Below are 26,988 nucleotides of genomic sequence, written 5' to 3' on the forward strand. Positions count from 1 at the left end.
TCAGCTAAATTTTGTCTGCTGCACCCAACAGACATTACTAGCAGTAATTGACAACACTCTTGGCCAGTTCTAAATGCCTAAAACCATAAGAACCTATCATAGAGTGATGGTGGTGCTAGTTTTTCTCAGGGAGGAGGGAACCCTCACTATTTTGTAACACTTTTCTTCTTCAGTCCACAGGTTTGGATGACATTGTAAATTATCCTGAGAAGAAACATGGGCTATGGAGGCCCAGTGAAAAACCAAACCAACCAACCAACCAACCACCAGAAAAAAACCACTACAACAAAACCCTCCAAATGAGGGTTTGGATGAGGAAACGTCCACAACATTGTTCCTCTGGAATATTCTGCAATTTCTGCTCTTGAGCAATGTTACTCCTCTCCATAAAGCAGACTGCAGAGCTGACATGTTCTTGTGTCTTTGTCCATCACACCAATTTTGGCTTTTCAAAACAGAATTTCCACTGATGAAAGGTAAGAGTATTTCCTCCTTGCTTTTACATAGACAGGTCTTCTCTCGGCCTCTTTGCTTTCAATGTTTTTCCTACCATTTAGGAAGGCTCTACCCCTCTTTCTCAAATATGATGAACTTTCTATTGACTTAAGAACATATGAAGCCAGCAGTAGCAAATGCTGCAATTGCATGTGGAAGACAGACAAGGACTCAATTAGGGTTATAGTTACAATTAGGCAGGATATCTAACTGTGCCAAATAAATGCATCATATGAATGTTAAAAATATCAAAGCAAAGTAAAATTATTTAGGTTAAGTAAGAGACACAATACTCCACACTTCCAAAATCATTTTGCAGTTTTCCTGGTTATAGTATTTCCTGCCTAAAGTACTGATTATTTCATCTTCTAAACAGAAACTTCTATCACGAGTCTGATAGCGCAATACAGTAAAACTTTCTCATTTCTAACCTGAAATGAGAGAGCAAGAGGTGGCAGCTAGCATAAAACCACCTTTATTGCAGAAATCAGTTCCCCAGTAACACACTTCTTTACATATTTTATCAAAATACAAAAAACTCTGGATAGTATATCCCCCACTACTTACATTTTTAAAATTATAGTATTTTTAACACTGTCTTATACAGTGATACTAACACCCAAAATGCTTCCTTCTTGAGGAACTAATTGTTAAATGAAGGCAACCAAGATTCTGGCAAAGTAAATCTTTACCAACAGACTGACAGGGCTTATTCTCAGAGATGCAACTGTGATTTCCAACAGTTCATAGTTATTAATGCCTCCATATTTTTCAGTGAGTGTATAATTCTGTAAGCACTTGTTATGCTTACTTTACAAACTTAACCCTTTTCACCCCATAGCCCTAACCCAAACTGTACCTTGATGTCTAAAACCAAACAACATAGCTACATATGTTATTAGGCATAACTCACCAAGTTCAGTTCAATGTTCTCTAAGCCATGGCATTTAAATTCTGTAGTATTCATTCAAGCACAAAGAAACTTAGAAGGAAGGCTGCTCTGCTGAACAAAGTCATTTGTAAAATGCTAGAGTGGCCACTATCAAACACCCTAGAAAAGATTATTAATGGAAATGAAGATGACAGCAGAATAATGAATGATTAAATTCCAATAGCTGATTGATTAAGATGATTTAGTGCTGGTACTTCTCTTTTTTCTACCATATTGATTTCCTGCTATAGTAATTAAAAAATGTAGTTAAAAACCTATTCAGTAAACTTTCCTGAAATTTCTCTTCCTCCAAAGGAACTGTTATGCTGTGGCAAGGATGTTCCAATTAACATGTTATTTTAAATACAAGGGGATTGCTCATGACATTCTTTCTTTTCCATGGATTTCACACTATGAAAAAGTTGGAGAGCTCCCACAGTCTTACTAGGTATATTTTAATGCCTCATTACCCTTTGCCAATCTGTATTCCTCACGTGTTCAACAAAAAAACGCCATAATTGAAACTGGGGCAAGATATCCACAGACATACACAGCAAAACTTGACAGGCCACACCCCAAAATTCATAGGGATGGTGTTATTGATGTGACCTCAAACCCAACCACACAGTATAGCAAGGCATCGCAAGTATGCCACTGGAGCTATTGAATCTTCCTGCCTGAGCCCAAATTCTATTGCTTCATTCCAAATGCATACTAAAACCAGTGAATGTCTTAAAGATTTTAGGAGAGGCCTTCAGGAAATGCTGAAGGGTGTGGGGGCAGCCTGTCACTGAGAGCAGACACTTACTTCTGTGCTATGACTTTAAGAGAGAGAACAGAGGACCCTAACCACATGCCCCAATTTAGAGAAGACAAAAATGTTTTCCATCTTGCTTTCCTCAGTATGCAACAAAAGTGTAACCTGGAAAAAAAAAAATGAGTATAGTTACCTAGATACAATTTTATATATGGATGACGCTCTCAGTCATACGATTTAGTTTTAGGCAGTCCTGCGAGGAGCAGGGAGTTGGACTCAATAATCCTTATAGGTTCCTTTCATAGAATCATTTAGGTTGGAAAAGACCTTTGAGACCATCGAGTCCAACCATCATGCATGCCCACTAAACCATGTTATGGAGTACCCCATCTACGCGCTTTTTGAATACCTCCAGCGATGGTGACTCAACCACTTCCCTCAGCAGCTTATCCCAATGTCTGACAATCCTCTCAGTAAAGAAATTTTTCCTAATATCCAATCTAAATCTCCCTTGCCACAGCTTGAGGCCATTTCCTCTCGTCCTATCTCCAGGCACCTGACAGAAGAGACCAACACCCACCTCACTACAACCCCCTTTCAGGTAGTTGTAGAGAGCGATAAGGTCTCCCCTCAGCCTCCTTTTCTCCAGACTAAACAGCCCCAGTTCCCTCAGCCGCTCCTCATAAGACTTGTGCTCCAGGTCCCTCACCAACTTGGTTGCCCTTCTCTGGACACGCTCCAGCACCTCCATGTCTCTCCCGTAGTGAGGGGCCCAAAACTGAACACAGCACTCGAGGTGCGGCCTCACCAGTGCCGAGTACAGGGGAACAACCACCTCCCTGCTCCTGCTGGCCACACTATTTCTGATGCAGGCCACGATGCCGTCGGCCTTCTTGGCCACCTGGGCACACTGCTGGCTCATATCCAGCCGGCTGTCAACCAGCACCCCCAGGTCCTTCTCTGCCGGGCAGATTTCCAGCCACTCCTCCCCAAGCCTGTAGCGCCGCATGGGGTTGCTGTGACCGAAGTGCAGGACCCGGCACTTGGCCTTGTTGAACTTCATACGATTGGCCTCAGCCCATCAATCCAGCCTGTCCAGATCTCTCTGTAGAGCCTCCCTACCCTCGAGCAGATCAACCATCCCTCCCAACTTGGTGTCATCCGCAAACTTACTGAGGGTGCACTCAATCCCCTCATCCGGATCATTGATAAAGATATTAAACAGAACTGGCCCCAATACTGAGCCCTGGGGAACATCACTTGTGACCAGCCGCCAACTGGATTTAACTCCATTCACCACAACCCTCTGGGCTCGTCCATCCAGCCAGTTTTTCTAATCAGCGAAGAGTACAACTTTCAACTTGAGATATTCTATGACTCTATGATACATGTGAAAAATATGGTATATTCCTCCAAAGAAGATTTCTCTACCTCCAAGCAAAATTATTACTGTTCTGAATTAAAACAATGGCAGTATGAATTTATGATTTCATCAGATAGACCTTAACACTTGTATAAAAACCCTTGGTCAGATGTCTGAAGTTTTTTTTTCCCCAGAGACTGCTGCTTAAAGGCTGCAGAGAGTGAACTGCTGCTCTGTGTATCCCTTTCAGTCAGTGTTTTTATCTGAATGACTCTGTTTAATGCTGGTTACCAAGTAATGACCCAAAAGAGATCCGAAGGTTTCTTTGTGAAAACGTTTACAGCATGAAGTCATTTTCTCGACTGGCTAAGTTTTAAAAGTTTCTTATTATTTCTTCATTGACACGTGCTAATTTTACAAGAACAGTATTTCCACAGTTCAAAGACTTTTCTCAAGGTCAGAATAAGGCAATGGGAATAGGAGAATGGGTTAACCAAAATACATCAGGACTTTTGGTTTTTTTCAGAGTGTAGCACTCAAGCTTTTTCTCACTGGCTGCAGCCCAGTTCAGCAGTTAAGTGTATTCTATGAAAACTCAGAGGTTTTATATCAGTTTCTTCTAGATTCACATTTAGAAATCAGAATATTTACAAACAAATATACACAAACATGCTCTCATTCAGTTATAAATAATTCTTTATAAAGTTTTAAAATACAATTTTTTAATGACATTTTTAATTTTAAGGTGAACCATGCCACACCAGCAACTCATGGCAGGATGGGGAGGGAGCAGGTGGCCAGGAAAGGGAACTGCTTATGCCAGCATAAACACAGTGCTGCTGCAGCCACTGCATCAGAACCGGTGTCCTAACTTTGGGTTCACCATTGGTCAATGACTTGAACAGAACTGATGAACCAAATAGAGATAAACTCTCCATAGAAATGTCAGAAGCACTATGGTCTTCTGATTTCGTGTTGGATTTCTTTCTTTTACTTTTTTTTTTTTTTTAAATATAATACAAAGAACTAAAATATCCCCTAAGCAGTTTTCTTTTCACGGGCAATAATTTTGGTCTGGCTGAGAATGAATTTTCAGATGGGAAGTTCATGCCAAATATCAACATTTTCTCTCACGGGACATTTCTGATGCATTTACTATTCCAAAAAAGTTCAGGTAAATTTAAGGCAGCTTTAGAAAAATTCAGCTTGGTATACTTATTCAAAACAAAATAAACCACCAGCTACTTCAAAGCCTTTACCAGGTCAACCTAAGTTACCACAGTTCAGAACATTTCCTCTTAAATTTAAAATTTCACATGCCAAAAGTCAAAAGTGCAAGATCTGGAATATTTCACCCTTTGAATATTAGACAATACATGTTATACTGTGCTAAATTATCAAAACTACTAATCCGTCCTGTAGCAAAAGCCAAGAAGCAGCAGCAGCCAAAACCAACCTTTTGAATTCTAGTGGTCTGAAGCTTGTCTCCTTTGCTTTTAATTAGCTACAGATATTTCCCATATTTCCCATGTTTTTCCATCTGTTATATTCCTAAAATGGCATTTCAGCAGCAAATGTTTTAAATTGGGCTCACACAGAGTATGCTAGTGATAAAGGAGTTTGTGAGACTCAAGAAAGTTAAAAACCAGTAGTAGTTAATCTCAACAGTATGGAAAGAAATTACCTTCTATAGATTTTTTGAAGTCTATAGCTGCATATTGGTATATGCACACCTTCTTGAGACCCACAGAGACACAGGTCTTGGCTTCCAAGACTTCCGAGGGCCTATACTCAGTACAGTGAAGAAGAGCAAAGGCTTGTGGATGACTTCTAATGACAGAAAAGAATGGACACACATACTCAAAGGACAGATTAAAAACACCACAGTGACAAAGCTTTTGTCTTTACATTTATAACCAGAGCTTTTCTTTTGATGTATAATCCTCCTTCTCCTCACAGACTAGGCACAGAAATCACCTTAAGGTAGCCATAAAGTAGGTAGAGTGATAAAAGGTTTTTCTATCCTCTACCTACATCTCCTTCAAGTGAAGACATGTACCAAGATATTGCTACGGCCAATGATATTTTACATTAACATCATTCTCTGTCAATCTGGGTTAACATTATTGTTGACAAATTGAGGAAAATATCATTCATCAATGTTTCAAAGTCTTCTAAATGGGAATTCCCTTCAGCTTCATCCACACCCCACCACACCCATAGGAATATTGACATAAGCACAACTCTGACACAGACTGAAGCATCCAGGAGTGAAGAAACACTTGTTTTGCTAGCATTGCTGTCAGTTTAAAAATTAATTACAGGATCATAGCAATTAACTAACCAGCTTAACAAAATGAGAAGCATTTGTTTGAACAAGAAGCAAACTGCTACAAAGTGACTACACTAACCTCACTTACAGCATTTGCCCTATGCATTCCTCATGCTTATTTGAAAGTGTACACGGAGAACAAAAAACAACCGACTCCAGTATAAACACAAGAGTTTCAAACTTTTCTTGTGTCACATACAATCCCCCAAAAGGCAGTGATGACTGTTTGGACAGCTAAAGCCATATTCAACCAACTAGAACACATTTATGGGGTGATCTTTATCAATTATCTTTGACAACGTGCACTTACTTTTAAAAGAATAATTTCACTTTTACATGAGGACAGTCTTTTAGTCTGAATATGGAGTGTATCTAAGTAGAAATCTTTAGCACTAACTGAAATAATACATTTGTATACCTTTTCCAAAATACGACTTACATAAAATGTCTTTCACCTGAAATTGTATACATCAGTCCTTACCTGAAAGTGAGAAACTAACCCTTTTCTAATTTTCAAATTTGTCCATCAATTGTCTCTTGCAAAGTCTTAACTCTTTTTTTGAAATACTAGAGATTAACAACAGCTGAAAACTGGACAGGGCCAGGTCTAACTGGCCTTATATTTTAGTTGACACCCTATTACATTTTCATGCTGTTAACAGAAATGTGATTCTGTGCCATTGACAGATTCTACTTGCAGAGCTTATGCTGCTGGGAAAGATGTTAAAAGTTTGGAATAGCAAAAGCAGTTGGTGGGTCATCTAACAATTTAGCTGGCATGCAATCTGTAAACCACACACATATTTGATGGTCAAGCGCTGCACTATTTCACATCCTCTGAATGAGGACTGCAAGAATGACCATTACTAGGATTTTGATATTATTGCATAATTGCATTGCATATTACTGTCTTTTTACAATGCATTCCATCTGTTTCTGTATAGTAACACTGCAGAAGAATGAAATGTATCATTGCACATTATCACATAAAATCCTCTGCTCTTTGTGAAGCAGAGATTTTATAGACAGTGCCAGCTGCAATCTGTAGGAAGCAGTGTGAATGTTTCCATGAATTCAGTTAAAGATCATATGCTCAGGGTGTGGCCGTGGGAAAGACTAGTGTATCTTACACACAGTCCCTAAAGTCCAATTAGTGTTCCTTTAATTACAAACAGACTTTTCCATATCCTTTTGCAGTATTCCACCCTGACTTACCTGAATGCAAACCAAAATAAAATATTAACTATGAACATTAAAAATATTACATAAATTGGACACAAAAATCACTGCCTTGATAAACTTGAGTGTCACTTGGCCAAGGTACTTCATGAAGATGAAATATTACATACCAAATGTAATAAAACATTACAAGCACTATAGCTACAGCAGAGGAATGAGAATCAAGCACAGCTATTCTGGGCATAAATTATGTATAAATGTTATTTATATGTAATTTACACATTTAAGCACATTATCTCCCCTCCAAATGTAAAAATAGTAATAATAAAAAGGCAGAAACATGTAATGGAAAATCTCAGTTAAACCTTGTCAAAATTGCAAGCAACTGAAAATTTACACTGCAAGCATGGAAAATATTAGGTGGCATTAATATAGGTGTCCATATTTTCTGCACACTCACATCCTGCATTTATTTTCCTGAAGAAAAAAAAAAAACCCACAGAATTCTCATACTGATTTCGCACTCCATTAAAAAAATCCCTAGCAGAAACAAAATGCATGGAATTTGATGGGATGCTTTGATAAGGAAAATGTCTACCAAAAGTAAGTTAAAACATATTCAGTCGAGTTTGTAATTCTGCAATTCTCAATACTACAGTTCCTGCCATTGGTCTGCCAGTGTCTCAGCTGAAACTGCAGTACTCACATTCACTAGTTTTGCTAACTGACTTTATAGCAAAGCTTGGACATCAAACTTTCAGGCATTATTTACGTCAGACTGAGGTACCAAAAGTCACTACGAAAAAAATAACCTTTGCATGCATTTTTTTATTCTTTCCTGCACCTTTTAACTTAATAAGACACCTTAGAAGTCTCATCCATTTCATGCACATGCATTTTATTCAGAGAGTCTGGACTTGCACCCCTCAACTGTTTCCCTCTCAAAGCTGTATTTGTGTATCCTGTTCCACAGAGCATGCAAAACTTCAAATTCATCTTGCTAAGAAATTTTGTTCACTGCTTGGCAGGGATTTGGAGGGGGGGGGCGGGGGGAAGAATTTTCCAAGTGATGGGGAAAAACAGTACAAAACTTTCATCATCAGTGGCCTTGACATTGCTGGACCCAACGGAAACAACATCATCCAACTGATCCCATGCGAGGGAACCATTCAGAAACAAACAAACAAAAAAATCTGCATTTATTTCTATCAAGGTAGCTTATGCCAAGCTTCCTTTGGTGAAATCCAGATTTCTCCTGCATTGGCTTCCTCCTGCTGTTGACAGAGCAGGATATTTGCTGAAACACAGCAGGGAATGAATGTGATATTCTGAATTAATCAGCATATATGATGGAGAAAGAACTCTGTTCTCTTCTGAAGCTGTAAAAACAGCTATCCCCCCCCCCCTTTTTTTTTTTCCAGAGGAACTATCAAGTGCTTTATTGGTGAGATGCATAACTAGGCCAAGAGCAGACATAAAATTTCTGTACTACTTCTTAACTGGATGCAAGTCTTGCTGACAAATGAATTCCATAACAGGTACGTGTCTTACTGACCCTGTAAGTGATTTTTTAGAAATAAAAATGCTTGGCTATTGCTACAGGTCTACACCACACAAAGAAGAGGTGACATTTAATGAGCTAACTTGTCATTGCCCTAACATCTCCAGGTGTCTCAAAAGAAATAAAAATTTACAGGAATAAAACCTGGTTGGTTTCCTCCCCACCCAGTAAATATATTTCCCTTTCTCAGAAGAGTATTAGAAAACAACTACTGCACTAGCATATTTTATAACTGCTCAATGCTGAGGATAGTGTATAAAAATCACAAAATTATATTTATTCTTCACTTTCTTTTGCAAGATCCCAAATCTTTACCAAGTGTGCACTGCTGAACAGTTGTTGCACATCATTCCAAAACTAGTGGTGTTTTAATGATGGCATTAATTGTTCTGGATATCATATAAACATCTTATAGACTAGGAAGCAAAGTACTTTTTGCTTTGTCTAAGCAAAGCATAAAATGGATCAGATACAGACCCTGGTCAAGAGGGACACCGATAACTTTAGCTATATTTGGCTCGTTCTATTCTAAAAGACAGATATTAATTCAGTAAGGCGTTGAGAAATCAGCAAGCATCATTTGCAACCACCAGACTAAATAAATTCATTCCCATGTTGTTCCTATCAGACAACTTCTAACTTTGAAGTCATTATTGATCCTCAGGCTGTGTCATTATACCACTTTACAAGGCTACAGAGAAAAGAAATAAACCTTTGATGAGTGTTTTTAGGGAACAGAGAACTTTAAATCTGAAGTGGCCATCACCCAGGGATATGAACTCTGAACCCCATTTGGCTGGTCATCTCTGAGGGTCAGACATTACAAGGAGGATGACCCTAAAACATCTGTTGAAAATCAGACTACCAAACTGATGGGAAATTCAGACTAATCCAAATGTGGGAGCCAAATCAGCTACTGAAACTACACAGTGCTACCAAATGTAGAACGATTACACTGTGAGGAAAATGGGCTCAGTTCTAAAATCAAGAAACAAATTAAAAAAACCCTTTGATGTAGTTTTTCCTTTAAGGTCATAGAGAAGCACCAAGAAAGAACTTAAAGGGAAGATGAAAGTAAGATAATTAAAAATACTGATCCTGAATCAAAGAGTTGAGAGTCAGTTGCTATCTTCAGTAAGGGTTTTGTGAAGGAATTCTTAAGCAATGTCTGGCTCTTAAAGACATACCTATTGTGAGAGGTATTTTAACCAGCTTAATATCTGACAGACAGTCCTGAAAATCTAAATGTCTTTCAACTGCTAATACAGGTATAATTTTCATTCATATAGGAGAGAATACCAGTGAGAAGTGTAGTGTTTAGAATCAGTCTATTCTGATTTACAGTATTTGAGAGGCCTACAAAAACTTGCAGATAAATTTTGAAGGATATAAGGAATATGTCCTGATGTGTCTGAGTAAAAAGAAAAATAGACAGAAAGTGATTTGCCCATCACCACATTGCATGTTGTGTCATATCTGAGGTTTAAATATCCACTCAGCAATTAGCAGTGGATTTACCATTGATTTCTGTAGGGATTGTCATCAAAGGGACTGCAAAAAGAGTTAAAGTCCTTGGACTAAATAAAAGAAAATCCAGACAAATGAAAAGTCAGGAAAATATAACCCAATATTTCTGCTAATAAATTATCAGTCATTTATTTTCTACAGCAGTCTTTCATCTGTAACTGTACTTACCTGTCTGTAAGATGGTCTCAGACCAAAAATCTGTTCTCAGGCTATGGTTTGGACATTAATGTCTGTGGTATCGCTAGGGCCACTTCAGATGCTGAGTTTAAGGGAACATCTCCCACAAGATATTCCCAGTGTTAAGAGGTACTTGAGTGAGACAATCTACCTTAATATTCTCTTTGCACCTAAGAAACATGAAGTAGGCTCTTCCCCATGCAGCGAAGTGAAGGCATAATCATTACCTTAAGTGACCTCCTGCGTCCAGCTCTATCCCTTTCTAATCTCTTGCTACCCATTCCAAGCACTCACCCTACAGATTGAATTGCATATAGTAGCACTGTGGATGACAGTTTTTTCAGCCATCTTAATAATGGTTAAGTGATGTGCCCCAATAACCAAATACACCTTCACATTGTGTACTACTTGCAATTTTCAACTGATAACTCAAGACTACCTACTTTGTAGTAAAGTGTAATGAAACACTAGTGCTACATTCCACTAAATAATGGTTACCTGCAATATACAGGCATTAATAAAGGTGACTTAAATACCTGATTTTAACAGTCTGGCAATCAGTCACATTGATTTTCATGATTCTTTCATTTCTCCCCAAAAGCCCTAAGAGGAATTAGAAATCTATTCCTAGACACATAATCACAAAGGAATCGCAGCTGTTCATCAAGCCATCGTGACCAATGAGAATACTGAATGCAGCTCTACAGCACCCCAGACAAAATAAAAGCACCTGAATTACATTAGGTTTTAAATAATTCTTGATTTTTAAAGTGATAACTTCATGACAGCAGCCAAACTCATTGTCACATTATTATTACTAAAAATTATACAATTATAATGCCAGAATGAACTATGGTGAATTAGTAGTCTGACCTGTTAAACATGTGTCAGAGGACAAGAATGTTAAGAAAGGACAGGAACCATAAGAAAATTATTATTACTTGAATAAGAACGTATTCCTAGATTAAAAATGCAAAAAATATTACAATGTAAAATAGAATACAATTTACATTAAAATAGTATGCATAATATATGTAAGAGCTAGATATCCATGTTACACCCCAGGAGATTCAAAAACTAGTATCTGATAATTATCGTTACCAAATATCAATTTTAAAAAGCTGCAGACATAAGATTCAGATCTTTATTTAGATTTTGAAGCACTCTCACAGATTAACAGTGATTTTGAACAAGTCTACAGTCCTTTTAGTTGGGGAAATTTACTCCTAGTGCTGGCAATACACCAAGGATTTCTCAAATCTCTGCACTCAAAACAAAACAATAGAACTCAAAGGGTGTTAACTTCAGCAGCTAATTATAGCTTTTTAAGTACCAGCACCATTAACAATTTTACTGTCCAAAAAATACCCTGGGGACATTCACAACACCTGCGGTGCAGTGGAAATGGACCTGCCTAGCTAATCATGATCACCCTTTCATTTTTAATTGATCTTTTACAATAGCAGAAGGTGAACAATACATATGAATATTGTAGAAAGTGCAAAAACATTAGAAATAAAACCACTACCTCCCATTTTGATTTTTCTACAAACTGCTAGCAGCATAATCAGTCCCTAGTATTAATTCCATTTATATCATGGTTGCAATCTGCAAACACACAGATGTAACTAAATACATCCTGCATCTTGCTAACACTACTCCTCACATGTATAGGTAATGAGAGAGATCGAGACCAACGGCTAAGTTCACTTGCCCGCACATAGGCTCCTTCCTAGTGCCCTTTGAGATGCTGTGAGGGTATAAAAGACATTTGCTAAACCTGGCCCCAGTGTCTCTGGGGCATCCTGTATGGAGGCAGCCAGGCCTGGTGGGCTTCCCAGGCAGTGGCAGATGCCTGTGTACTGGGTAATCACATCCCACCCCAAACACGTAACACTACAAATCCTTCCCCTATTAACGGCTTCCCTATAAACAGCTTAGCTGAAGGAGCAGGAAGAAAGGAAAAAAAAAAAAAAAAAAAAGAAAATGCCAAAAAACCAAAATGAAAATTTGATGAAGAATAAAAAAAAAATACACAGTATGTTTATGTTTTGGGTTTCCTAGCAGTTTCACTAAAGTCACTAAGTCATGACATGCCCGGAGCAGAATGAAACAACTCAAAACCAAAGGTCGTGCGAAAAGGGGGTCACACTTAAAGACTGGATCACCTCCAAAGACTGCAAAGAAAGGGCAAATTGGCAAGTAAAATTTTCAGAGAAATCCCAACAAGATCTAGAAGAGCACAATGAAAATTTTGGGTAAGATCCCAACAAAGAGTTGAAACATTGTCGCGGCATGGTTGTTAGAATCCAGAAGACAGCTGGAGGAACGTTGCAAATGCAACTTCTGCAGTTTTCCAGCAACTGTAATCTATTAGAGTCACTAGGGCAGATGAGTACTGTAGGCTGTGTTTAATTTGTCCTGTTTATACAGGCTTTTTTTTTTTTTAAACAATGTATACCAGAAACATGGGCAAATGCAGAAATACGGAGTCATTTTTGCAGGAAACAGCTCCTCCCAGAGTTTAAGTGACCAAAAGATTCAAATGATCTTGAAGTACAGAGAGGAGGTGGAGATAAGGGTGGTATCCTTTCACAACAAAGATTATTTCTACTTAAGTATCATTATCTGTTGAGCTTAGACACTTGCTTCTGTGATTGTAATTGACACTGCTGGGCTTTGCCAAACAGTTCTAGAAATGGCAGCTCTGAAGGTATAATCTTACAAAAGCAGTACACCAGCGCCCTTCTCTACCTCCCGAACGAGCTCAAAAGAAATATATCTTCATAGAGACAATATCTAATGAAGATATATATATTCAAGGAGAAGTGCCATACTTTGCTGAAATAAGACCAGGCTGTAAATCTAGATAGTCCCATGAACAATTTGTAAGTTCTCTCAAATAAAGTATTTTTACCACAGAAGTAAGAGCTGAAAGGACCAAACAGATCTAGCATAAGGAAAAAAAAAAAAAAAAAAAAGGCAAGCATCCGCATTGCTGTATTAGGTCTAAGTTTTGCTCAAGGTCTCTTCCATGGGCCTTTGGTGACTGTTCAGCTGGAAATTAAGGGCCCAAGAGATTTTTCTGAAAACAGTAAGGGATATCCTGAGTCCCAGCCAGCAGTCTAACAATACAGCTTCCAACAGCCAAAACTGTGTGAATTGTGTTATGAACATCATTCGTTACTGCACTGTGTGCTTATGGAGCCTTCATATAATTGTATTTTAACTATTAAAAGTGTTTTATTTATGAAAGATGCTACACTTCAAGTAATAGGTTCCTACTCCATAAAAATCAAAATATGATTTTGAATTACTTTTTGGTTTTCAACATATTCAGGTAGTCAGCTTTGAAAGCCACACTGTGTAGTTCTAATGTATTTCTTGGGAACAAAAAATTAGGCTGTGAAAAGTCTATTCCATACTTCACTTTCATATCATTTGCACTCTCACATCTGACCAGTATAATGTGGAATTTTCTTTATGATAACCTGTTCTAGCCTTCAAGAAAAAAAAAAATTCAAGACCAAATCAAAATTAGAAAACCCGCCTGGTTTATATTAAATTCTCATTGAAAACCTATGTATCTCCACTCTTTACCATAAAATAGCTCAAGTGCATTTCTCTAAGCAACATCCTTTCTCTCCTACAGGACTGTGACATAGGTGGAGCTGATCACTGTGGGATTGGATTAGTTTCTTGGCAAAAGTTGTTATGACGTACTTGCTGCTACATCCTAAGGTTTGTTAGCATTCTTCGTCCTAGCTGTATCTACCACATCCCATAGGGATAACTAAGGAATCATTGCAGAAAGCTATTATCTGAGCTATGGATTTCAGTATTTTGTTCCTCAGAGCCGTGCTTTTGTGTTATTAGCTGCATTTATGTCCAAGGGATGCAGTGCTTCAGTAACTTTCAGTGTTATTTGCACATTATTTCTTGTTTGTACTAAAAACCATGGAAGTAAGAAAGCAGAACTGCTTAAGTTATAAAAATCTACAATTTCTAAAAGCAAGTCTTAACACTCTTAACATAATTTATCTCCCACACAACTGCTAAAGAGCTATAAGCTGTTTAGAACTGTGAAAATCTGTTTGTAAGTCCTGTCATTTTTTGGTACATCTGACAGTTAATTTGGATTGCGGTCTTCTGATTTAACTGCAGAGACAGACTCGTTGAGACACCTACAAGTGTGAGTCTTCACACATCTATCATTCTCCTTGTGCTACTTCTCTCCTCCTCGCAGCTTGATTAGATATTGGAAATCAACTGCTCAATGTTATTTCTTCAGTGTTACTCCCCTTAAGTCTTCTGTGGCTTGTCAGCTCTCTCAGCCCAGGAAAAGCCTGGGTGTGATCATGACTCTTCCCTGAAAAGCTTTTTCATTACAGGAACTGTGATTATATTTCTTTTACTCTTCTCCATGCTCCATTGGCCCTTACTCCATCATGAGAGAAAACAGTCATTGAAATGTAACTACCATGTTGAGGGTGTCAGAAATTATTAAAATGCAGAATGCTCCATGCTCACATTATTAATCCAACTCTCTTCTCATGTTGATGTTGGAAGGAGCAAGATTAGAGTAGCTGGTGAGTATCGATCCTGTCCTCAATACCAGTTGCTCAAATGATCTTTGTACACATGTTTCATTACCATTCTTGGAGAACTGAAGTTGTAGTCTTAGCAAGCATACTGCCTAGCTGGCAAATATGAATTTTGTCACTATGACAAATAGCATTTATGAGAAAGTAAACTTTAGAAAAATAAAAAAGGAAGTTAGGGAGCAGTGGTTGATCAAGGCTTTAAACAAAACACAAGCATGCCTTCCTTTCTGTGCTAATTCTAGGAGAAGGAAGTCAATACAGTTAACGGTAGATAATTATAAAATACCGTGTTACTTTATATAGCCCAGCATATAGCTTGCATAAACACTAAAGATCTTTCATTTAACTGCTTTCAGTCACTGGCCGGATAATACTATACTATCTTTGTTAGCTAAATTTGTAGTTAGATAAAGATATGTGAGTTTCAGATTAGTAAGTAGTTCCCAAGACCATCAAGGAGAAATTATTTTTTCTTTAGGAAAAGCATTGCAAAGATAAATTCAGTTTCTTCAGGTGACGCATACAGTTTTTTCATTTCAGGAAGCACCATGCACAGGGTACAGACAAAAGTCAAAAGAAGGATACTAAAGCTCACTGGCCTAGACCTGATTCAAGACGGGAAATCTTCCATTCTGAGTGTAAAGGTTCCAGTTCAACTATACCTGTGAAACAGCAGTAAGTATTGTAAAATAAATTAAAAGCATGAGTTGGATTACAAAAATATAATATCCCTGTGATATTCCAATCCCTGAAAACAACATGTCACTGCTAACAAATAAAAAACATCTGTTTCCACAATACTAATGAGCAATTTGTTGTGGAGCCAAAATTTTAAAACCTTAAAAAAAATAATCATCAGGATTGGAGAGAAGGTGACAGTGGGAAAGAGAGAGCTCCATCCCAGTATGTGTAAACAAACTTGCGCATTTTCTTTAGTTTACCGGAGAGTTGGTATGTTTGTCAGTTTTACAACATTTCTCAAGCTACAGTTACAGTTGCAAGGTACAAATATGTATACAATACAGTATGAATATATGGTATGATTATATACACACCATCAGCACCTTGAAACTCCTTAAGCCAGAAGATTTCTGGTCCTTGTGTTATAAAAGTCATAGAATCATAGAATTATAGAATCATTTCGGTTGGAAAAGACCTTCAAGATCATCGAGTCCAACCATTAACCATGCCCCCTAAACCATGTCCTGAAGTATCCCATCCACTCGCTTTTTGAATACCTCCAGGGATGGTGACTCAACCACTTCCCTAGGCAGCCCATTCCAATGTTCGACAACCCTCTCAGTAAAAAAATTTTTCCTAATACCTAACCTAAATCTCCCTTGCCTCAACTTGAGGCCATTTCCTCTTGTCCTATCTCCAGGCACCTGACAGAAGAGACCAACACCCACCTCACTACAACCCCCTTTCAGGTAGTTGTAGAGAGCGATAAGGTCTCCCCTCAGTCTCCTGTTCCCCAGTTCCCTCAGCCGCTCCTCATAAGACTTGTCATCCAATAGCCACTTAAAATTTGTAAAAACTAAGCTATTTACTCAATTAGGTTCAAGAACCAGGAGCAAATTCACAAATTAAGAGCAAAGGAAAACAAAATCAAGTCTGTCAGCAAATATAAGCACATACCTAAACCATCTCAGAGTTGAGAACAGACTATTAGTAGCAAGTCCTCTCTGACCTGACTTATTCTGGAGGTACGTGGTTTCCATTATGCTGTTTTTACTGCAGCAGATCTGCACATTAAGGGGACAGAAAAATTTTGTACAAATTTATACAAGGTGGGGTGGGAGGGTGCTGAGTCTGAAGTCCAAGGATTTGGAATTGATGAACAAATTCAGTTCATCAAATAAGTAGCAGCATAGTTGGAGAAGCCATGCAGCCTTCTGTATACTTAATGTTCTTCCAAGCACAAGCAAGCTCCTAGTTCCTCCATATTATTAACAGAGTGCACACAGGCACAAAAATTTAACAAGTACAATTTTGAAACTAAACTCATCAATGTTTGCTGAACTGAGGGTGATACAAAGATGCTAGCACAGGTCTGTTCCATGCAAAAACCACTAACAGTCTACCAAGAGCTGGATTCCCCCCCCGCTTATTCACAGTGAATACATTTTCATAAGTCTCTCACCTAATAGAGGATTTTATGAACAGTATTCCTATATGCAAATATTTCCTCAGAGCAGCTGCAACAGTACATAGGTGCTAGAGAAGTACATTTTCCCCAGAAAAATATATGTAACTACATAATGATAAATTCTAAAAGAACACCCTAATCCATTTTGTAGTCACAAGGTGTGCTGACCAATGTTTTCTCCCTCACATTCATCACACACGTAAAAAGGTTTTCCTCCTAAAATGCAAATTAATTTAAGCTTATGTGATCATCAAACTATATTTTAGGAGAATATGGATGCTAATGTCATAAATAAAATTTAAACCACACATATCTTACTAGTTTACCTATTATAGAATAAAGGAACCATAAACAGGAGTCACCACTGCATAATATATATTTATCCATATATGTAATGTATGTCAAATGTGTTTTTCTTTGAATGATTATGTTTACAGATTTATATCAGTGAAAGACGAAAAACATTTCCAGTGAGCTCAATCCTACTTCCCTGAGAAAAAAACAAAAACAAGAAACAGCACCAGCTGCTTGGCAGGGCTCTGCTAGAATGATAACATGGTCTCTGAGTGCTCTTGTTCAAGCAATGGAATTAATTACTGATGAATACTAACACAGCAATAGCACTGACAACTGCATCACCTATACCATGTAGCAAACAAGCTGTTTGCTCATGGTGGCCTCTGCTTTAATGCAGAGCTTTTCCAGAATTATTTTTTTGCATTTATTGTACTTCTGGAGTAATATTTGAACTAAGTAGTCGACTGTGTCTAAAACTATGAAACATTTACATCTAGCAAAGATTTGGTAGTAAGGAGAATTTGATATAGCAATAGTGTGCAAACTCATTCTTAAATCTACCTGAAACTAAGCACAGAAAAAACATTTCCTTAAATAATATCCACCCACTAACGAGAATGGAGAATGATCAATCTGAATAAAAAAACATTAACAAGGGAAGGGGACAAAGGAAGTTCTTAAACAGCTGAGAAGACAAGAGTGGAAGAACAGAAGAGTTAAAATTATGCAAAAATCTTTATATAAAAAGTGACAAAGGAAAAACTGCAACCAAAAAAGACCCCAATCCCCAAACCAAACCACCACCCCCCCCAAAACCCCCAAACCAAAAACCACCATACCAAAAACCTCAACCACAAGCTCTGCTGTAATTGTGTGATTGTATAAGTGTCTACACTTTTTTGGATAACGTTCCAGATTTGTTGGTCTGGAAATTTGGACAGGAATCTCATGAGAACAAGCTTTCTGATGATGTTTTAGATACTCCCAGGTTATAAGCCTGCCAGAAATAATGCAAGAGCAGCCTTTTTCCGTAGTATTTTGGTACTTAGATTCCAATTCCAGCAAAAGAGTAGGAACTGCAGAGGTGTGTGAGCTTTAAAGAGGGAATGATCAGTAATAAAACTCTCTTTCCCCATTCCTCACCAATACACAATAAGGTACAGCCTGAATTTTGGGGCAGACATAAGAGGGCTCTGATTTCATTTGAATCACTTCACCCTTTTCTAGTTTTGAAAAAAGTATTAGTTGGTGCTATTTAAAACAAACACCTGACAGGAGTCACAGCTTTATTCAGTTTGTTACAAAATGGTTTTCTAATAAAGATCAAGGATTTCTGTCTTTCTTGAGCATTGTGTTGTGACTTCACACACAGGATTCCTGCAGCTTACAGATATGGCTGGTAAATAAAACAGGATGTTACAAAGGTTACCTTCCTTACACAAAACAAGGAAAATGGTTAATTCATTGAAAGACTGTGAAAAGGGATCTTCTATCAGTAACAAGGATAACATGCTTGCTACATTTTGAAAGAAAAAAACCAAAACCAACAACTCTGATTTTGTGTTAGTTATCCCTTAATGCTGGCTACAAAAATAGAGGTAGTTACATTCCTGCAAATGATCACATAAATAGAATTACTGCACATATATCTTGCACTTCTTTAAAGAGATGCAACTTAGAAACAGGTCTTCTGATAACCATGCTCTCATGCAATCAGGATAAAGTAAGTCAAAAGGTCTACTGGGGAAGAAGGTTTCTGGCTCAATCATCCTTTGCATTATCCATATAGGTTTGTTGAGCAAGGATTATTCTATGCTTTGTTTTATTACAACATATACTCTCAGGCTATATGTGGAAAACACAGAAAGTTCTTCCAGAGGGTTGCAGAGAAGTGAAAATCCTTATCCTAAAGATTTGGGGATAGAGACAGCTTTGGAAGGGCAGCAGTCCAAGACTCTCAGAGCACAGAAAAAGAAATTAAGATGTATTTGGTTGCTCCACAGAGATTATGCTAGATGAAAGAGAGTCCATAGGATCAGATGGAACAGAAAGGAAATGAGAATGAAAAGAATTACACTTCAATCTTTTTTTTGCTGTTTTTAGCTACAAAATAAGGTGTAAATACTGGCAATTTCACAGGAGCAGCACTGTTTTCTCTTTGAAAGCTGAGGTTCTCCAACAGTGGGGCAGGAAAGGCAGTTGAATCTCTTCAAACAGACGGCAGTTGCTTGATAACTTGGTGACCTTCCTGTTAAGCCCAAAGGGCCACAAACACAGAGAATCCATATGACCCGTGACATCTTCAAACACTGGAAGTTGTTACCAAGTGCCCAATGTCAGGAAACAACTGTCTGTCTGTGACAAGCTGAATTCATCCCCCTCTGTGGGACTGGAACTAATTTATTTTTACTGGAGTATGGTTACAATCTCTCTCTTGAGAGAGTCAAGAGAAAGATTTTCAGCAATCCATTGCAGGTTACCTCATTGGAAACCCAACAGAAATAATTTTTAACCACACTTGTGGTCCCTTTCCTGGCATGACATACACCCAAGAAACCTAGTGCTCTTTCAAATGGTCACCCTCTAAGAAAACCCAGCTGATTTAAAAAATCACCACATGCAATCCTTTTGACAGGTTCAATGCTCTAAGCATTTAAGCGTTCACTTTTTAAAGTTACAAATGGATTCTGGAAATCCACATGTATTTCTTGGAGCTTCTTCAGTTCAAAAAACTGCTTACATCCATGCACATAAGATTACATGGTGTTTTAGGAGGAACACATTAACAATTGTGCTGTACTTAATGTGACAGAAATATTGTTGACTGGTATTAATTAGTTGCTTTATTTTTACATTAAGCAGTGCAAACTCCCCTTCCTATACCAAGTGATATATTAATAGTCTTTGTTAAGAGGATACAAATAACATTAGGCATGGTAAATAATTACTGAGCACCCTCTATGTCTTCACCTTTCAAAAGGAGCAGTGGTTTGGGCCCAATGGACAAAAGACATTTTCTCCAACACATACTTTGTCTTCAATATTTTCTTGCCAGACACTAGCTTTTTTTCCCCTATTTGTAACTCCCTTTAAATTGTTGCTGGTTTTGCAAACCCTTGGCCTTGTTTTGTGCTCTGCATATCACCCATATAGTTTCACTAAGTATGTGCAAATGTCTAAGTACACTACTTGTGACTTGAAGTATTTTGTAGGATTGAAGACTCAAAAGCCAAATGGAGTCAGAGAGCTGAAGAAAACCAGTTGGTCTCTAACACTTCTAATGAGCCATTTGTCAAACTGGACAAAAGCTGTACAGTTTGAAAAAGCTTTTGATGAGCAGCATTCATTCAAATCTCATCCACTGACACTTCATGTCACTTAATACCTTTCTTATTCTGCAAGAACCAGACTCACATGTATATTCCTGTAGTGGCCGATTCCCCCACGCCCCTTGTCCTTGCATGCAAAAGGCAGCAGCACTGAGACATGCTGTAGGATACGCAGCTGCCAGACTTCCCCCTCACAGTTCTGCTAACCTCAATACTGACCTACAGTACCCTTAGTTTTCCATTCGTTAAACTCCGTTACACAAATATAGCCCAGTACTCCAAATTAGGCTGTGTTTATTCCAAGAACACAAAAAAGACCATTTTCACATTTAAGAAAATGCTGTGTCTTGATTAATGATTGAGACATTTTCATACAATGCTGAAAACATATACAGTTTTCATCAGCATCCCAAATCCCTGTGGATTGGTTTCTAGTCTATTCTACTAATCCCTGGATCCCAATCCCAAATTCATGTCTTCCCAAATTCGACTGAATCCTCTTGCTTGAACTGCTTAATTCACATCAGCTGGAAACCTTCTTAAATGTTTGCAGCTGTGCCCATTAGTGGGTGTCCTTCAGCTACAGAGTTGTTAATTTAATCACACATCACAGAAACAGTCCACAGTTGCTTCAAAGGCCTACTAGGTGCTATTTCTTATCATCACCTTTTACATCAGACGGACCCTTTGGATTCCAAGTGTTATAAATTGCGGAAAAAAAACCCTGTATGTCAAAAAGCAGCACTGCGAATAAGCTGTTTTCTTGTCAAACTTTAAAAGCAAAATATTTTTCTTTTAAAGGATCTATCTAGACTTTCAAATTCAACAGCCCATCATAAGCTTCTGTGACTTCATTTTGCTAAGTTGACTAGAGCTAATCTGCAGTTTGATAGTGAAAAATTTACTGGCTCTTTTTCTCATTACCAAGGATGATAAATAAATACTGAATACTTACAAAATATATAAATGTATTATAAATATTGAAAAGCAGCTTTCCACAGAGCTATTAGATAAAATTTGTATTTCATCAAATTGAACTTTGTTAGAAAATGGGCAGTTCATAGCCTTACAACACTAATAATAGGGTGCTGACAAATGAAACAAGCTGGTAAATATAAAGCTTGTTCATAACAAGATTGCACAAGAAAATATACTGTAATGACCCTGTCTTGAACATCCTGTAATAGCCCATTGTTCCTCTCTATTACTCTCATTCAGCAATTTTTTTTTAATAGCGGATGCATCTCAGCAAAGGAACCAGTGTAATGTGGGATTGCACGTGCACAAATCATGCTACATAAGAGGTGAGGAAAAGACCCTGGCACACTGAGAGTTTTGAGTGGGCTATTAACTGGACGTGGAGCCTTACAAAACCACCCCACATCTTTGCATAACTTGAGTAAGACAAATAAAAATATTTACCTATAAATGCCTGAAGGATTTGTAAACACTGAGAAGGTAGCAGAATCATTATACCTATGAAGGGCAACAAATTACAAGAAGAATGGGAATGAAAAAGGAAAATCATACATTTAAATTCTGAGAGATCATGGAGTCTTATAGTCAGTACATTCAAAGTTAGCATGGTAACAGAAATAGGAAGAATCCTTCCCTTGTACAGATGAAGAAGAGATGTGGTAATAAGTATCTTCCATGTGTGACAACTGGATGTTTCACCTTCACTCTGTATGAGAAACGATGAGCTAACATCACTTAACGAGATCATGTACTGAAACCCAGCATCTGCTTTTGTTGCCAAATTAAAATACTGAATTGACAATTAATTTAGCCACCCTACTGTGAATTCATTCATACACATAACTCCAAATACAGATTTCTCACCATCGAAAAGAATCCTTCAGTTTATCCAAGTGGCTATGCACGTAAAGAAATGGTTTTTGACTGACCACAGGATACCTGACTCAGCTTTGTCTTTGCAATTAGAAGGTCATGCTAAAGACAGAATCATTCCATTTACTGATTTGTTCACGGCTTACTTTCCTATGGGAACTACATTTTGAGGTTCAGATTTTTTTTTTCTTTGTGCATTTGTCTTTCCTTCCATCATTTTATCTTCCTTGCTTTCTTGCTACTAGACTTCATCGTTTTACTGTTACTTAGTGCTCAAGAAAGGAGGAGTTGGACAACTGTCCTGTCTAGAAGCTGTAAATGTTTAAAAATATAAAAGCTTGGAAATCTAGGAAACACAAGGGCTAAAGAAATTGCAAAAATAAAATAAAAACCCCAAACCTCTGGCTTAAGAAGTCCCACACTCCTGCATGGTATAATGCTATTTTTTAACACTTTGGTTTGGCAAATGTGCGTTCCCTGAGGAAGCTGAGTTATCATGGATAACTGTCTATCTTGCCAGTCTGTCTTCATTGGACAAAATGTATTTCAACAGTATCTTTTCTCCCCTTGCCTAATCTGACTTAGAAAGCTTATTGCAATCAGTCCCTAAATCTGCTTTGAATCTGGGCTTTTTTGGTGCTGACTTCACCCTAACTGTATACACTTAATGTTACACATGGCAGTATACATTGATGTGCTCTGGTACCCCAGTGCCCCCACAGAGACAGCACAAGTATTTTGCCATCCTTCCAACAAACGCTGAATTACTGCCATGTCCTTCACTGGGCTGTAATGTGACTCTAGGAAAAGCTTAGCATGTCAGCAGACTATTTTATCTCTGTAACTCTAGATAAAAAGCGTCCAGTTAAACTACATCGGCTGAATTCTACCCTTGGATTGCATGCACAGTTTTTAGAAGAGGGATCTTCTCTAGAGAAGAAACTCTACCTGTACAACCTCTCCTGAAATAATTGGGGAAGGAAAAAAAAAAACCAAAAAAGAAAAAAGACCTAGGTCCAGCAGCTACCCCAGTGGTTCATGCTAAGAAGTTAAAAACATCTGAATGATGTTTTTCTAGTGCATCCAGCATGCGGGGTGGGGGGACATAAAGGCTCTGGTAAGACTGTGCTGTGACTTCCGCAATCAATCTAAGAATGACATTATCAAGATTTGAAGACTGCTCAAATCCCCTCCTTTAGTCAGAAATTAAGCATTTTCAGTATGAGAAACTAAACACAAATTTAAATGAATACCCAGTGATTGTACTCCAGATAGAATTGTTTGATCTTCCAATTACAACCATTACTTGTTTTATATAAAACCTATATTGTGATAGCAAATAGAAATGAACAAATTTTCTATTTCTACTTTGCTTACTGGTGTGTAATTTGTGTCAATGTTAATTACAACACAACACACAGAAAATGATAGAAGGGATATAACCTTTCAGATCTCCCTTAGTGAAAAATGATGGAGTATGAGATTTCCCAGCTCTGCGAGGTAGGGAGAACACTGCAATAGCGGAGTTTAACTTGATGGGAGTTCTTATTCTCATTTGTGTATTGGTTTCCAAAGTTGCTCTTCTCTAGGACTATAATTTTCCCTGTTTGTTTTCAGCAGAAAGGCTTTTATTTCCTGATGCACATACACGATTAACAGATTAGAAAAGTTTTTTTTTTTTAAATCCTTCTTTACCCACTCCTTCCAAAACAGGGCAGGGAGGGTGGGAACCAAAGGAAAAAAAAAAAATAACAAAACCCCCACAAACCTCACACTACACTGGCATGCACATAACCACAACAAAGGCTACAATTTAGTTCAGCGTTTAAGTGCCCACTCAGTGTTAAGCATGTGCTTTTTCCGATTGCTGCTAGCTACATAGAAAAAAAGCACAATCCTGGTGGCCTTCTTTCAATGTATTATGATGCAATAAACAACACATTTAATAAAAACATGAAAAGTGCAGAATGGTGGCCATGCAGGGAGTACTTGAATAGCACTCAGGAAAGAGCCTTAATTTTGGCTTCCTGAATTTGTTTAAACTAACTTCTTCCCGAATAAATACTAAATCAATTTTTAAAAGTTTACTGATCTTGATACTCTATTACGGTACACGCATCTGTTGTTCCTCTTCAAGGAAGATGACTACGAATTTCAACATATAGTCATTTATGGAAAGGGTTCTTACCCCTGCCTCCCCCTTCCAAGAAACTAGACCTGTGAAGACAGACATTTCTCTTTGAGAGGAAGGATAAGGCAGAGGTTAATTTCATCTGCATGAGCCAGTGTAGGATAAGCTTTTGGAAACATTGTCAAGCCACATTCTTAATGCCTGGCAAAGTGACTCATTCAGAGTCATCACAGGAAAGGAAGTTGAATAGAATAAAAAAACGGAACAGGATGGGGGCTTGAACAGGAGAAAGAAGTGAGAGAAAGGAAACTGGATTGTTTAAAGTGGCCTGAGGTTACAAGTTCTATAGCGAGATGATTTTTTAAAAAATATATGTGTAAAATATATCTATACACATGTAAAAAAAATATATACACATTTATGCACATATAAAAATACATGTATGTATGCACGTATTTATGTAAAACAACTTCTTTCTATTTGAAAAGAGACTTGTATGTGTGGATTGCCTTCCAAAGCTGCCTGCTGAGGTATTTGTTTCAGTACAAGGTGGCATTAACACGGTACAGGAAATAAACAAGAATCACCTGTAGAAACCCACAAGTTTTAACAATTATGCTCCTATTCCACATAATATGGACTCCACAGATTATGGAGTTATACACTCATGTGAAAATCCACCAGAATGCAACACACACATTGTCATACCATGCACTAAAGAAACACTCTGTGCAATAAACAGGACTTTTTTCTATTTTTTCAAAAAAAATACAGCTTGTACTTTCTTGTACTAGCAACAGTGCAACGTGAAAAAGTTTCTCTTCTCCAAATATTTTTACTGTGAAACTTTCGATAATTAGCCACCTATCGTGTCAATTTTAGCTAATTCAAACAGAAAACAATATGTAGACAGTTTCAATAAATACATTCACTTACAGCAGCCTACTGCAGAGCACCTCCTTGGATTCAGTGTAACTGAAAACACATTACTTGTGCAGCTAGAATTTCCAATGACAAAGCCAATAATTTTGGTTCCCAGAGAAGATGACAAAAGCATTTTTTAAGATCATAAAGGCAATATTCACCTGATTCCCAGCTCTTTATGTTTCAAAATTGACACCTGTGAGTAAAGCTTCTCATTGTATAGTCCAATAGTAACTACTGTGTCATTTTTTCATGTTCAAAGGGATACACAGAAAGATGAATACACCTGTTAAATCACGTAATTAAAAAAAAACAAACTTAAAAATTAAAAAGGCATGCATGGTCAAAAAATTATCCAGGAAAAATGTATTAGAATAAATACTTTTAAATTCTACATCTCATCTCCCAAACAAATTTATCTCTGTTTGTGATATAGTCCTTATTTAATCCCCAGAGTGACACCTGCTGGATTTCACTAACAGAAACAAAAAGGCAGATATCCCCATTATACAGAACGTTTCAGGATAATCATTGCAAAAATGTGCCCTTTTAGTCATAAAAGGTTGCACAGTATCATATTTTTTGCTCCGTTTAAGGCACTAAAAATCAATACATAAGTGTGACCATGGAAGAAAGAAGTATTATGTCCAAAGCTCTTATTGATTTCTGAAATATGCATTTTCAAATTTCTATCTAGGAAGGATTATAGAGCACAACGTTGGGAGACAAACTACATTCATGTCTGATAATATTAATAAGAAAAATATTTGTAAAGCCTAAAACAAATGAGTTTTGGTATAACAAATACATTCTTAGTACATCTTTTGCTTTACTTCAATGAAACTCTACCAGCATTGCCAGTATTAAAATAATACAAAACTTATTAAAATCAATTTCCAAGATCTTACCACGGTAATGGAGGAGAAAAAAAGTGAGGGGAAAATCTAATCTACAAAGAGTGATATATTATGCCCATACAAGCATCAAGATTGTGCAGTTTTCAAAGTCAGAATCATCTAAAGAATATGTGGAAAAGATGATATAGTTTTTAGGAACTAGAAAGATATTCAGCCTAAACACATCTGATGGTTTACCACAGTATATGAGGTAGCTGCTCTGAACATAATAATAATTAAAAAAAAAAAAAAATCATTAATCACTGCGTTTTGCTCCTTGTCCTTGGTATTATATGGGAAGTCAGACTGGTACGGGCTTCATTAAACAAAACTCTGTCACTAATTTTGTTTGGGATATTGTTTAAATAAGGCCTGCATGATTCAGCCATAAATCCAGAAATACAACTTTGTTTTATTTTCTAAAATTCAGTTAGTATCTTAATGGTCAGCTACAGCTTAATAGTGGCTAAAACTGTCAGAAAAGT

At 37.5% G+C, this 26,988-nt stretch overlaps 1 protein-coding gene across 3 annotated transcripts in view; it reads right to left on the minus strand.

Moving 5' to 3' along the window:
* The window catches only part of CALCRL (calcitonin receptor like receptor), a 76,943-nt gene that overhangs the window by 38,588 nt on the left and 11,367 nt on the right, over positions 1-26,988 (minus strand). The gene's annotated exons all lie outside the window — the stretch shown is intronic.

The sequence above is a fragment of the Harpia harpyja genome, chromosome 7 (genome assembly GCF_026419915.1).
Source record: "Harpia harpyja isolate bHarHar1 chromosome 7, bHarHar1 primary haplotype, whole genome shotgun sequence".
NCBI classification, from domain to species: domain Eukaryota; kingdom Metazoa; phylum Chordata; class Aves; order Accipitriformes; family Accipitridae; genus Harpia; species Harpia harpyja.